General features: G+C 34.7%; 1 protein-coding gene and 1 long non-coding RNA gene across 3 annotated transcripts in view; one reads left to right on the forward strand and one right to left on the reverse strand.

Moving 5' to 3' along the window:
• Positions 1-1,546: 1,546 nt before the first annotated feature.
• LOC138068715 (uncharacterized) overlaps positions 1,547-12,906 on the reverse strand; it is a 36,935-nt gene continuing 25,575 nt past the window's right edge. Inside the window, exons 2-3 of the long non-coding RNA XR_011143425.1 lie at positions 3,153-3,207; positions 1,547-1,619 (exon numbers count right to left, since the gene is read on the reverse strand). This is a non-coding gene — a long non-coding RNA (uncharacterized lncRNA). The remainder of the gene's footprint in view (positions 1,620-3,152; positions 3,208-12,906) is intronic.
• The window catches only part of KLHL4 (kelch like family member 4), a 94,607-nt gene continuing 90,747 nt past the window's right edge, over positions 9,047-12,906 (forward strand). The window contains exon 1 of one of the 2 annotated variants that reach the window (XM_068956816.1): positions 9,047-9,234. The gene's annotated coding sequence lies outside the window, so the exon portion shown is untranslated. The remainder of the gene's footprint in view (positions 9,235-12,906) is intronic. The other variant, XM_068956815.1, reaches the window with a different exon arrangement.

Genomic DNA, 12,906 nt, shown 5'->3' on the forward strand with positions numbered 1-12,906 from the left:
GATAAAGAAATCTTTTTTATTTGAATACTGATCATATATAATATGAAATGGCTGTGTGATTCATTCAGAATTCCACTGTCCTATTTTTTAACAGAAAGTCATTCTTCAAATGTAACAGTTTCCATTTTAAAAAGTTTGATTAAAATTCTTAAAATGGTATTGGGCTGTGTAATACAAACAAACACAAGTTGTTTATTAAACCACAAACCAGTTATAAAGAAGTCAACGTTAATCTGTAATTATCTAAGCATTATCTAATTATCTATGCATTCCGAGCACTATTGTTTATTATCATTTCAGTGGTTTTGTATAAATCCTGATAAAATCTGATTAAAATCACCCAAAACTGAACCTAGCTATTCAAAATGCCAGCCCAAAGTTTTCGACCAAAAAATCATTGTCCGTCCCCTCCTCCCCTCCCAAATCAACTTATATTATTTGAACTCTGACATATGTTGTTTATTAATCGAATACTAAAGGTCAGTCATCTAAGTAGCAAAAAAAAGTTCAATGGACGTTTGCAAATAGATGTTGTTTTTCACCGAACATAAATATTTTTCATAAAAATCTGTATTTAGAACAAGCGTCTCATTCACCTAGAAAAAAACAAATATATAAAAATAATATCCACAATCATTAAAATTTCATGTACTATTTTTATTTATATCTTTTACAGATTTATGGGCAATCGAACTCCTAAATGGAGTCAGGCTTTAAACAAAGTCAAGGACGTTACTCCACTCAGTTAAATTTTTTTATCTTAGCATTCTGCTTCTAATACAGATCTAAAAGAAAAGGTAGAAAGAAGAAATTAAGAAAAAAATACATACTATCCTTCTTGTCATTTTCTTAAAATATAGTAGTAGTCTTATATTCTACATTATTAATTGTGAAAATGTAATTAGAAAAAGAAAATCATCTTTTTCTTCCATAAGTCTTTATAAATGAATTTCCAGAATCATAGGAAGGCAGCTGCATAAACTAAGTAATGAATATTTATTTGTATCATTATGGAAAGAGGCTATATTGCTAATAGTGCATTTATATTTAAAACAAAACATAACCTCCCTAAAACCTGTCCAATCAATTATGAAATGATCCAGCAGGGGGACCCCTTCAGTTAAAAATTAAAACCATGAGTCACCCCTTGAAACAAAATCATGTTCAAGTGGTCAGACAATTTCATTTAGGCAAAGGGTATCAGAGTCTTTAGTAAGAGCATATAAAGCGTATGAGTATTTATGATACAAGAAATAGAGGCTAAAAACATAATAAATTTTCTCTCTGCGGTAATATATCTCGAATAAAAAGATCTGTAGAGTTACTTTGCTGTCTAATATTTAACTTTTAAGAATCCCATTTAATTACACGGTACTTGAGCTGCCTGGCACTACCCGCCAGGTTGTTAAATAATACTATATCAGTTATAGATATTATAGATAAAAAATTTAGGTAGACTAGTTGCATGTGATTAGCTGACAGTAAGACAGGGAACAGTCTTATGGCAGGAACAGAAATCAACACCAAAACATGCCTCTTCCTTACTGGCAGTACTGTCGCCGTTAGAATGAAACGGGGCGTCCACCTGAATCCGGCTCCAGGAAAAACGTCTCCTCAAACTGAAGGAGGGCAAAAGAAATGCCTGAATGCAAAAGGCATCCCGTAACGTTTTAATTGAAGCGTAGTGATGACTACTACCTAAATATATGTATTTAGAAAGTATGTTTCTGAAGCAAACACTTCCTAAATGTATCTGTCATTGGAGGGGAAATCTTAGTAAGGAACAGATCTTCTGTAACAGTTGCTAAGGCAGCTCACCAGGCAGGCCGTTGTATTAACAGCTATTTTTTACATCACAGGAACTCAGTATTTTATAACTTTCTGTTTTTATTCTTAGATTCTGTGAATGCCCAGAATACCATTTCTATCTATTCATAAATGGTAAAAACTTCATAACCAGTGCTTATTTACACTGCAGCAAGAGGAAAACCCAAGCTTCAAGGAACATTTATTCTAAAAAGAGTTTGTCTGCTACAAAATTTTAATGCAAACTTGGAAGATAGCTTCTTATAGTGCTTCTCCGTGCTCCACAATGTTCTAACCTGTTTATTACATGTAAAAAAGTACTTTACAATACAAGCCATCATAAACTTACTGGATTACACCAAGACTGAAGACCAAATCAATTTCCATCCACTACAAATTTAACCATATTCTATTTCTTTGGTACGTACTAACGACACTCAGAGATGTGCCTGAGACAACAAAATGGCTTTGGGGAAAAGCATTTTGTTTTATACTTACTGTCACTGTTTCATAAGTTAGGCTATTTTACACATAAAAGGTAGGCTGGGATCAGCAAAACCCCTGCCTTTAAGGATATGCCTCTCTAATTAATAAACATAATTTACAGTCTAGCAACTTTTTGTGATTAGATAGGAAATAGCAGATTTATCGTTGATCCTGTTTATTAATGAGGATATACAAAGACCTGTTTTCCTGAGTGCAACAGCTATCTTAATAATAGCAATAAAAGAAAGAAAAAAGCCACTTCCCTGCACACAACTCCATAACACTTTCACTGAGCATTTTGCCCACAAAGACCCCATCTCCTCCCTCTTCAGCCTAGGCTCCTGAAGCTTCCTTCCTTCTCTCACTGTCAATTCTCACTCATTCCCTTAATCAGTCAAATTTTTTCTTCTTCACACAATATCCTTTTAAAGTCTTCATGCCCACATTATTCTACTTGCATGGCCTTGCTATGAATGATCAGCATAAAGTGATTATATTTTTTCATTACTTCATCAATTCTGCTGAATATATAAAAATTTACCTAGAGTTAAAAAATCATTTGGGGAAATATTTTTTTAATTAAGTATGCCAAGATGATGGAAAAGTTTATAAATATGCTAGAATAGCAACATGGGAAATAACAGAAAACATTTGCAGATAGTTATTTTATGACACGACAGTATTAGATCATTTCTCATGACAAAATTTTCATTTAGTGTTTCAACAAGAGCTCAATTTAAAGATTAAAAACAAATGCTTTTCTCTATTGACAGGCTATCTTGATCTTTAATTTTCAGATTCCTAGAACTTTCTGGTGCTCCTTTTCCAGGTAGAAAGAAATGAAATCCAGTTGTACTTACCAATACAGGCACAATTTTTTTTTTCCAGGTAAGTGATGCGGAGATATATATCACACTGAAAAAGAGATAGATGGCAGATGATAACATTCTACTGAATTGACACAAAGTGAGTTTTTGATCAGTGTGTACTGCAAGAGAACTGCAAAACAACTTGTAAGTTAGCTGGCAAGTCTCATTAGATGACCTGAATTTGCTATGCAGAAAGCGTATGGTCAGCAGAAGTAGTCGAGAAGCAACAGAAAAGGTATGAGATTCCAATGTCTTCCGACCTAGATTTGTTCACCTTCCCAAACCTGCCTCACTTATTTGAAACCTCTGCAGAGGTTTCTGACTTCATACTTATGTATGTAGTACTTCATACTTACTTATGTAGATAAATACATAACTCCAAACTTGAAGATCTATAACCAGTATATATATATCAATGTAACTATAGATATAAAACTCTGTAAGTTAGAATCTCCACCCACATGCAACACTTACTTATACAGTAATTGTGGCTAAATTCTTAGCATCTTAAGATTACAGAAACTCCTCACTGTTCATTTAAAAGTACTGTATTTCTGGAGCCCAGTTTACAGAGAAAGGGAAGAAAACGTAAATTCAAAAATGCAAGTTTATAAAAATATTTCTCATTTCTACAGCTTATGGTCTGACTGCACTTGATTGCTCAACATTTGAACTTTTCGTTGGTGTTCAGCTCTACACCATGGAAAATAAATGCCAAATCTCATTAACTAAAAAGTTATCTCACAGTACTGCAGTGTTTCTGAACCCTATATTAAACACTCTGGTCCTGGTTGCACGACTATGATAAATTTACTTCCAAATGCACATAAATATAAAATTTCTTCCCCCAAATTGTCCCTACTATAAAGTTTTCTCTACTATAAAGCATTTATACAATCCACATATACACAGGAGAAATATTATTTTCTTTCTCATCAGCAGGTGGCTGCCTTTCCCATGTTAAAAGTTCAAGAGCTCAGTCCTATCAGGTACCAAGTATTTAAAAGAGTGCCTTTATGAACACATAATTTGGTTTAATTAGCAAACACAAAATTTTAAAAATGTATAACCTCACAACCCTAAGAGATTTATCTAAAATTCAACTCCAACTCCTTTTATATAGATTACATAAAACACATTTTGCATATTGCTGCAAGATGGATCAACAGTATATTCAGATGGATAAACATAAGTACAGAATCAAAAAACAGAGTAATTTTCCCAAGTCTCCTCAGTAAAGCTTTTGCTGGTATGGCCTGGCATACTGCAATCCAGGAGAAATGCGGCACAACTGGAGAGAGTCTGAGGACAACAGTGACATTGATTAGGACCTAGAAACTGCATGCAAAAAAAGACCGAAAGAATCTGGTTTCCTCCAGGCTAAAAAAGAGAAGATATGTTTCAGTTTCAAAACACTTTCATTAAAAAGAGAAGGGAATAATACACAAATTTATAGTGGATGACCAAAAAGTAACAGGCTGAAATTACAGCAAAAAGAATTTGGTTAGCCAGTAAGGGAAAATTTCTATTGTTAAGGAAAGATAAAACTGCCACGCAAAACTGGAGTTCCTATTAGAGGACGCCTTTGAGAACTAATCAGCAATGATCCATCAGGAATTACAGTATTTCATCCCTCTTTGGTATCAAAGGTACTCTTTAATTGTATTTTTCTATCAGTAAATGGTTCCTGTATGTAAATAACACAATCATGACCGTACTCCTAGCAGAGTAAGAATTTAAAAGTAAATACATAACATGCATTTTCTTTAGCAAAACAATAGTTTCGTATGTTTTCTGGAGGTAGTATTTCTGATAACTTATCTCCATTAGTAATAGTACATATCCAAAACGCTACAATAAGTACAGCAGAAAGAAAGAAAGAGTAAAATAGGAGACAGTGAATTAGCTCAACAAAATCTGGAAATCACAAATATGTAAATTACTTTTTTCTTTTTTTCATTTCTATATTTCTGCTGTGGATATTTGTATTTTATTTCAGTCTAGCTATAAGCCCTTACCTAGCAGCCTTTCATGTGTGAATCTTAGATCTTTTATTGACTGGACCTGCAGCCCTGGTGATTGCTAGGGATTTGCTTAATAGTAATGCAACCCAAAAGACAGTAATAGCAATATCACATTATAGCAATGTTACTTGCTATTTTCAATAGCAAAATCAAAAGTATTCTGAGTATTGTTAAAAAAAAGACAAACCCAGAACTAAACACTGCTAGCACAGATTAAAAAAATAGACCACTAACAAGATTAGGCAGCCCTTTAGAGAACTTGAGCTGAATAGCAATGATCATATAGCTGATATAGTGTGAATAAGAGGGAAGAGGAGCAACTTTGTTGTTTTCATGGGTAATCTGGTGGCTATTTTCAAATGGGAACATCTAAAAGGAAATATGAATTCAAAAACATTAAAATAAAATAAAAAGTCAAAAAATGAGTGTGAACTACTAACTGAAATAATGGAGCACTCTACTGTCCCTTTTGTAGTATCACTCTGCAGAGTCCCAAAAGGTTAAAGATTGCACAGTATCTATTAAGGCATCAATACTTTGAATCCAATAGCAAAAGATTTTTTGAAAGTTCAGCTGGAGAGATGCATTTGCTGCAAGTCATTTTCAATGGTATTGCTTGAAAAAAATATTTTATTTCAACAGCATTTTTTTCCCCATAGCAATTTCAACTATTGCCTTATATACCTCTTACTTAATTTAAAATCAATAAAACAATGGGTGTATGATTTTGGTATTCAAAAATGACATTTCTCCTTTGTTTCTGGAGCATATGAAACAAATAAAAATCAATACTTTATCTTTCTACACTTGAATAAAAAGGGTAATAAAGCAGCAGGCTTATATGGCTATATAATATTGATTACAGAGACTTTCAAAGTAATTTGCTAAGATTTAAAAATAATTCTTGGTAATCCTACAGTGCAATTCTTTACCAGTTATCACAACAATTTTGGAGGATATGTGTCAGCATAAGAGCTAAAATACATTGTATAACGTGTCAGTCTACTATTGTAATTTCTTCAACACAAAACATAATCATAGACTAGGTTTAAGAGAGTACATTTTACATTTTGTCTGTAGGTGAGAATGATGGAAGTTTCGCAAAGAAATATACTACTGACAGTCCAATACACTTGCAATATTTGGAGAATCATATCTAATAGCACTGATTAGAATTCATCTGGAGTCAAACTGTCAGAACAGTTGTCAGTAGGACAGAAACTTAGGAAAAGAAAAAAGATTAGTCTGAAAGTATTACTTTTTCCTCTTTTTAGAAAAAAATAACTTTACAAGATATGCCTTTGCAATGATTTGTATAGATAATCAAGATCTACCTTAGTGTTGTTTATAAAGTATGTTTTTCAAGAGAAATTTAAAGTAACAAGCTTTTATGTGTAACCTTAGATGGCAGCAGTTTGCACATTGTCTTGCAAGGATTACTTTAACATATATTGGAATAAACTTTAAAGTAAAATATGAATGTTGCTCACTACCAATTTTATTTTCACAGTAGAACTTTAATGATTCATTAGCTGCCACGGAAATGTGCACATAAACTAAATTGTAAATGTTGTGTGAATAAATGCAAAGTTATTAAATAGTATGAATCACACAGAGGACAATGAACCTAATCAGAAAATGGCATAGCAGACTTTAAGCGACAGCATGTCACTGAATATTTTGCTTTGTGAAATAAATGAAAGTTTTTATCAAACAACCTGACTATAACTCACGTTAATGTTTTCTCTGATCTCCTGAAATAATAATTGCCACAACATAAAATACTTAACATTATACTACATATTGTATAATATATTATACTATATATAGTATAATAACATTATACTATACGCTTGATCTTGCTCCTCAAAGAATAGTTTTAGTTTACAGGCCCTAAATAAGTCTAGCTGCAACCCTCAATAATTTTTATTTCTTAGCTTTGCCACCATCCTGTACGAAAGTTTTCTATTGTTTCAAGCAGGCTTAAGATTTCTGGGGAAAGTTTCTAAGGTAGGTGCTCATTATGCTTGACAGCCGTTTTCATCCATTTACACACTGCATAGTGGTGCATTTCACACTAAGTCCCATGTCTAAATAGAATTTTCCTGGATAAATTACTGTATAATGTGATGATGGCAAAATATGGCCTATACTTCTCATGTTAATTACTATATGAATTCTGAGGTCAGGTAGTTTTTATTGCTAATTTATCTCAGGCTGCTTCTGCCAACAATTTTGGAGCACATTTTCATTTAATTCAAGGAAGTTATGACCACTGACCTCAAGACTGACTCCAATGCCATAACAATCCATTAATCAGATGGATGCCACACTAGATGGCCACAAGGTTGATGTTCTCGCAAACCAAGTGCAGAAGCAGTGACATACTTCTGGCTCAGGAAGTGAAACTGCCTCAGTAATGTGCAAACCTACGTGCTTATCTACAGGAAGCCAATAGATCTCAATACAATAGTTCTACAATGCTCTGGTGACTTTATACTGACTTTCTCACAACTTCATAGACACACCAACTGTGACAAATCTCTTCTCCTGCTTCTTATATATTTATTGACACAATATTTATACAAATTTTCATTCTTTGTCATCACTGTTGGCTCTTGACTTAAAAAAAAAATATTATTTACATTTAAAGAACTGAAAGTTGAAGGACATACTTCCTAAGACAGATAATACAGCTACTCATGTTGATTTCTAGCAATTTCTGTCCTGCAAAAAATCAGTTCACACATTAGATTTTAAAAACAAAGAGGAAAAGAAAGATGACTCATCTCTCTAGGCTTTTGGATGCAATTTTAGAAAAAATAATTGTAAGTTCAAATAAACTTTTATAGTCCATATGTGTCTAATGATGCTAATTTAAATTAAGATATCTGGCATCCCAAGGTTGACCTATTGTCAGTTACTTTTTTAATAGAAAGCAGGAATGAAATGCAAAGCTGTATTTATATTTCTCAGCTTCCGAAAAAGTAAGTTGCACTTTACCCAGCATACCACTATTACAACCTTCAAGTCAGAAGCCAAAGAAAAGTACCATCATATTCTGAGAAAGAAATTTACTTATGCATGCTAGTGTCAAAAATTATACAGGTTAAGTAGAACTTATGGGATCAAAACTAGTTCAATAAATTTTGGTATAACCATATTTTCTTGGAATATGTTGCCAACTAAACTGAAAACCTGCAATAAAAATAAGTAGAATTTTGTTTCTGATGGCATCCTGTTTCAGCATGTTACAATTTAAGTACTTCTGTTGTTAGATCCAAAATTGCACTGATTTTTCATTTAGTATTATAAAACTAGTTAAATGATGGAAACTTCCTGCACAGAAAACTCCCTATAGAACTGAATGCAGGGCCTGTGCACATCCTATACTATGGGATTTCTTTTACTTCGTGCTTTGTGACCCAGCAGTACTACTACTTCCAATCCAGGACGTCCTGAAACTTTTTGTTAGTAGAAGAATTCCATGCACTGGATGGTCCTCGGAGGACCTTTATTTATTATGTTTATTATTTCTAAAGCAATTTTATTTAATTTAAAGATATAACCCCACCCCCGCCCTGAGATAGTCAGGTAACAACTTCTGGGACAATTCTTAAAATAGGTATATTTAATATTGGAAAATTTCCTGCAATCCTAAACAACAAAAGCAGTGGTAGCAGGCAGGCAGGCAGGCATGTTGTTCAGATGGTAGAAAGCAAAGACCTCAGGAAATGATCCTTGGCAAAGGCGTTGTTTAATGTAGGTGCTGAGGGAAGTTCAACGGAAAACATTTATCAGAAATTTCCGTCCAGATAGGAAGATATGCTGTTTTAGGGAAAAATGCAAATATTACTCAGCAGACCAAGGGCAAAGGAAATAGGAAATGGGCTAGAGAGTTCTCTGAAATAACCTGTCACTGAGATGCGAGAAAACATACTCGTGTGTTGGCAATTCTTTTATTTTAAAGCCTTCCACAACTCAGGACCTTTTTGCAGCATTGTGCTATTATCTGCAAGTTGGCTACCTCCAATTCAAACTTCTTAAAGGTAGGCTACAAAGCTTAATTTGGTTCCTATTTTGACATATCGTTTGTCTGTTTATTATTTGAGCCTTTGGAATAACTCATAGGAAAGCTTATCAAGGAAACAATACATCTTAGAAATGTTGCAACAGTCGACTACTTTGCTGCTTTGTTACAAACAGCAAGAAACGCCGGTGACTCAGTCAGACTCTTTCAGGAGTCTCTCAAGAGGCAGAGCGCACCTCTGCAAAGGGTGTCACTTCTCAGCCTGCCAGTGTCAGGACAAGGGGTGGAGCAGTCCTTTTGGCACTTGGTATAGACAAGAGGAAACAGGTACTCCTCATAGAGAGCATTATATCTGTATGTGGGTAGAGAAAAAGATTATGCTTTGAACTTTGCATTTTTAACCTTGAAATACTTGCTTATCCTGGCATTAAATATGCTGAATGCCTTACCTACAATTGCATATTTTAAAAGATATAGGTTATGGTCAAGTTCCAGAGAAATTCAGCCTCATTAACAATTTAAATTACAGCTTGTAAGGTAGAATGGCTTCCCAGATGAGCAAATAGAAACTTTTAATGAAAATATATGTTTATAAATATATATCTAATGATATTTATCACAACATTTTTAGTCAAATGAATAGAAGAACATACTAACAACCTGTCTACCAGCTGTTTTTTTATTGTCTACTTTGATTCAAAAATGCGTTTTCAAAGGTAAAAATGAATGTTATAAAATATCGCTTCTGCAATTAGTTACATTCTCTCTTAGACTCCAGTATCTTTGACTTCTTATTCAACAGAATAAGACTGGAATTGTATTAATGCCTTCAGTTTGACAGATGTTTTGCAGGCTTGTGTCTTAAAACACAGTAGGGGAAAAAGAGAGAAGTTCATTACATGGAATATTCACATCGCCTAATTCCACACACCAATAATAGGAAACTACCTTCTCTAGATACCTCAGTGGAAAAAGAGGCTCCTACAGAGGGTGATTTAGGACAATTAAAATAGGCCTGTTGTTCTGAATTGCACTCAAAAGGCTCCTAAAGATAAGCAAAGTGAATAGGTCCTACAATGTCTGCCATCAAAAATACAGAAAAAATAACAAGACTGGAAGAAACAATACACTAGCAAACTAATCAGCATGATTGCAATCTTGCACTCAACTGAGTGCTTGTCTTTGTATACCTGCTCCCCCTTCTCCTTTGTTTACTGTTCATATCTTTTCCCTCACACTACTTTCTGGTTTAAATTACAGTAGCATGTCTTCCTCACCGTTTCCTTAATTTGTAACATAAATAAATAAATGACTTCATCAAGAAGGATATAACTGGAGAGCATACACACATGCCTAAACGCTTAAAACATTGGTGAAACAGGCTCTCATTTATTGTACATAAACAGAGGAAGTGGGTCTTTGTAGAAGTGTCTCCCCAATGAGGAAAAAGCAGTTTAAAAGCATCTCATTCATACAGTTTGATATATCAAAAATGCTGTAATGATCATGGCTAATGCGCATAAATGCGAGTAAGACAGTGAGAAAGCAACAGAATCAGAGTAGCGCTTAAGGACAGAAGCAATTTAAAATGGCTATTGTCAAGAGAAAAAATGTCAAAGAAATAACATAAAATAGTTTGGAGATGCAATCACATCAGCAAGTATGAAAGAAGATCTCAGCGGCTGTTTTATTTCTTAATTTTATTATGCTTCACTTGGTAATGTTGGGAGAACTGTGAGGGGTCTCCCCATATCAAGGAACCTCCTAAAGGTGTTTCTGTCGTCTCTTTCCTGTCTTTCACAAAGAGGGTTATTTAACCCTTCAGGATCTTCCCTGCTCCTGCTGAGTTCGTTACTAGCGTTCACAACGGGCAGGTACACAGAATACACAGAAGTATCATGCGCCACATGGAACCTGCATCAGTCCTAGCTAGTCTCAACTTAAGGTTTGCATTAGTCCAATTCTTCTCTTACAAATTTTGGGAAATTATCCATACCAATTCATTTGCCCTATTAATACTGCATTAACCATACGAATTTCTAACTGATAAAACACTCTGATTCGGTTCCTCTGCTCTCTGGATGCCCCAAACAGATATCAAGTGCAGTCACTGAAGACCTCTCACTTGATGTTATCTTTTATGATGAAAGAGCCACTATTTTCAAATACAGAGGTCAGCTGTCTTGTAAAAAAATATATGAATAAAGATAAGAAAAAAAAAGTAGATTTTCTAGCCTCTGATAATGAATATTATCAAAGACCTACCTCTATCCTATAGACAGCAGTGCAAAACAGTAGGGGAACGTTCAGAGTTCAGACATCCCCCTCATAACTGGGCACCTTTACTTTGGGGAGGAGCCTGGGCCAGAAGTACTTTTTGATTTTTTTCTATTATATACAAATGTTAGGTTGCAGAAGTGATTCTACTTGGAAGGAGGAAAAACAAGCAACATAAAACAAGTGTTCCCTCAGTTCTAAGAGCGGTTTTCTCTGTAGGCATCAGGAAGCAGACATACAGGAAGCAAATACTCCATGGTGAGCTCTGCAGTCCTGGGTTCAGGATGCACATCCTGGCTGCATCCCAAAAGCGGGTAAAGGGTACGCTACTGAGAGACCTGCAGTCCTGAACCTGCCCATCTTCCACACTGGGGGGCCTTCTGGAGTATTGCAGTACTTGCTTATTTTCCAACTGTTTCCTTGGAAGGAAACCTGGACATGAGATAGAATGAAGCACAGCGGTTTGCTCTTTGGTTTGCTGCTGCACAGAGCTACACAGAGCAGGACGCAGCAAGGTATGCTTGGAGAGCAGCACAGGCAGCACTTTAAAAACTGCTCTAGCGTATGGAATTATGTAATGCTAGATCAATATATGAAAAAGATATTCAAGATATTGAACTTTTTTTTAAACAGATAACTCCCAAGACTTGGGGGGAGGAAGGGGTTAAATAGGGGGAGAGAAAGAGTGAGAGAGAGAGAGAGAGAGAGACTAGATACATGAACAAAATAACCCATTACATCCAAGTCCCATGACATTTATATATGCTTACATAGTTCCAGCTTTTTTTAACCAGTGGGTATCTTAAAACTATGTAGGTAGTGATGACAGCTAGCTATTCAAATGCCTATGTAAAGTGAGATCCTAGATTCAGATAATTTTCTCAAGTTCACATAAAAATAACCATTGCCTTCCTGTCAGTGTCAATAAAATGCACTATTCTTGCCCAATTCTCCTATGCAGTAGAGCTGCCCCTATTTGGATCAGATTTGGGGAATAAGTTTGGTAGTATCAAGGAATGATGAGGTTTATAACCCTCTTACTCTTCCTATAAATATTACATGGAAAACTGTAAGGTTTGGGGTCAATTGTAAGAACTAGCCATCTGGTCCTTCATTTTTAAAGTGTTTGTTAGTTCTTCTATCAATTACTGCTAGACAGGCAAGCTACTGAAAAATGAAATTTTTTGTTTTTTATTTTAAAATTTAGAAAGAGATCTATTTATTTTGTTTAAATCTGTACAATTTCTGACTGCAATAAGAACATTCACTTTTATCCACACTTAAGAGCTTTACTGGCAAAAACTAACAGCCCCCCCCCGCAAGCCCCACGAAACAGCTAGCACGAAACAAGATAATAGATCATTTTCAGTACCACTTTCTGTAAATACTTACCGCATCTAATAACACTTATGCA

Source organism: Struthio camelus, chromosome 11 (genome assembly GCF_040807025.1).
Source record: "Struthio camelus isolate bStrCam1 chromosome 11, bStrCam1.hap1, whole genome shotgun sequence".
Lineage (NCBI taxonomy): Eukaryota > Metazoa > Chordata > Aves > Struthioniformes > Struthionidae > Struthio > Struthio camelus.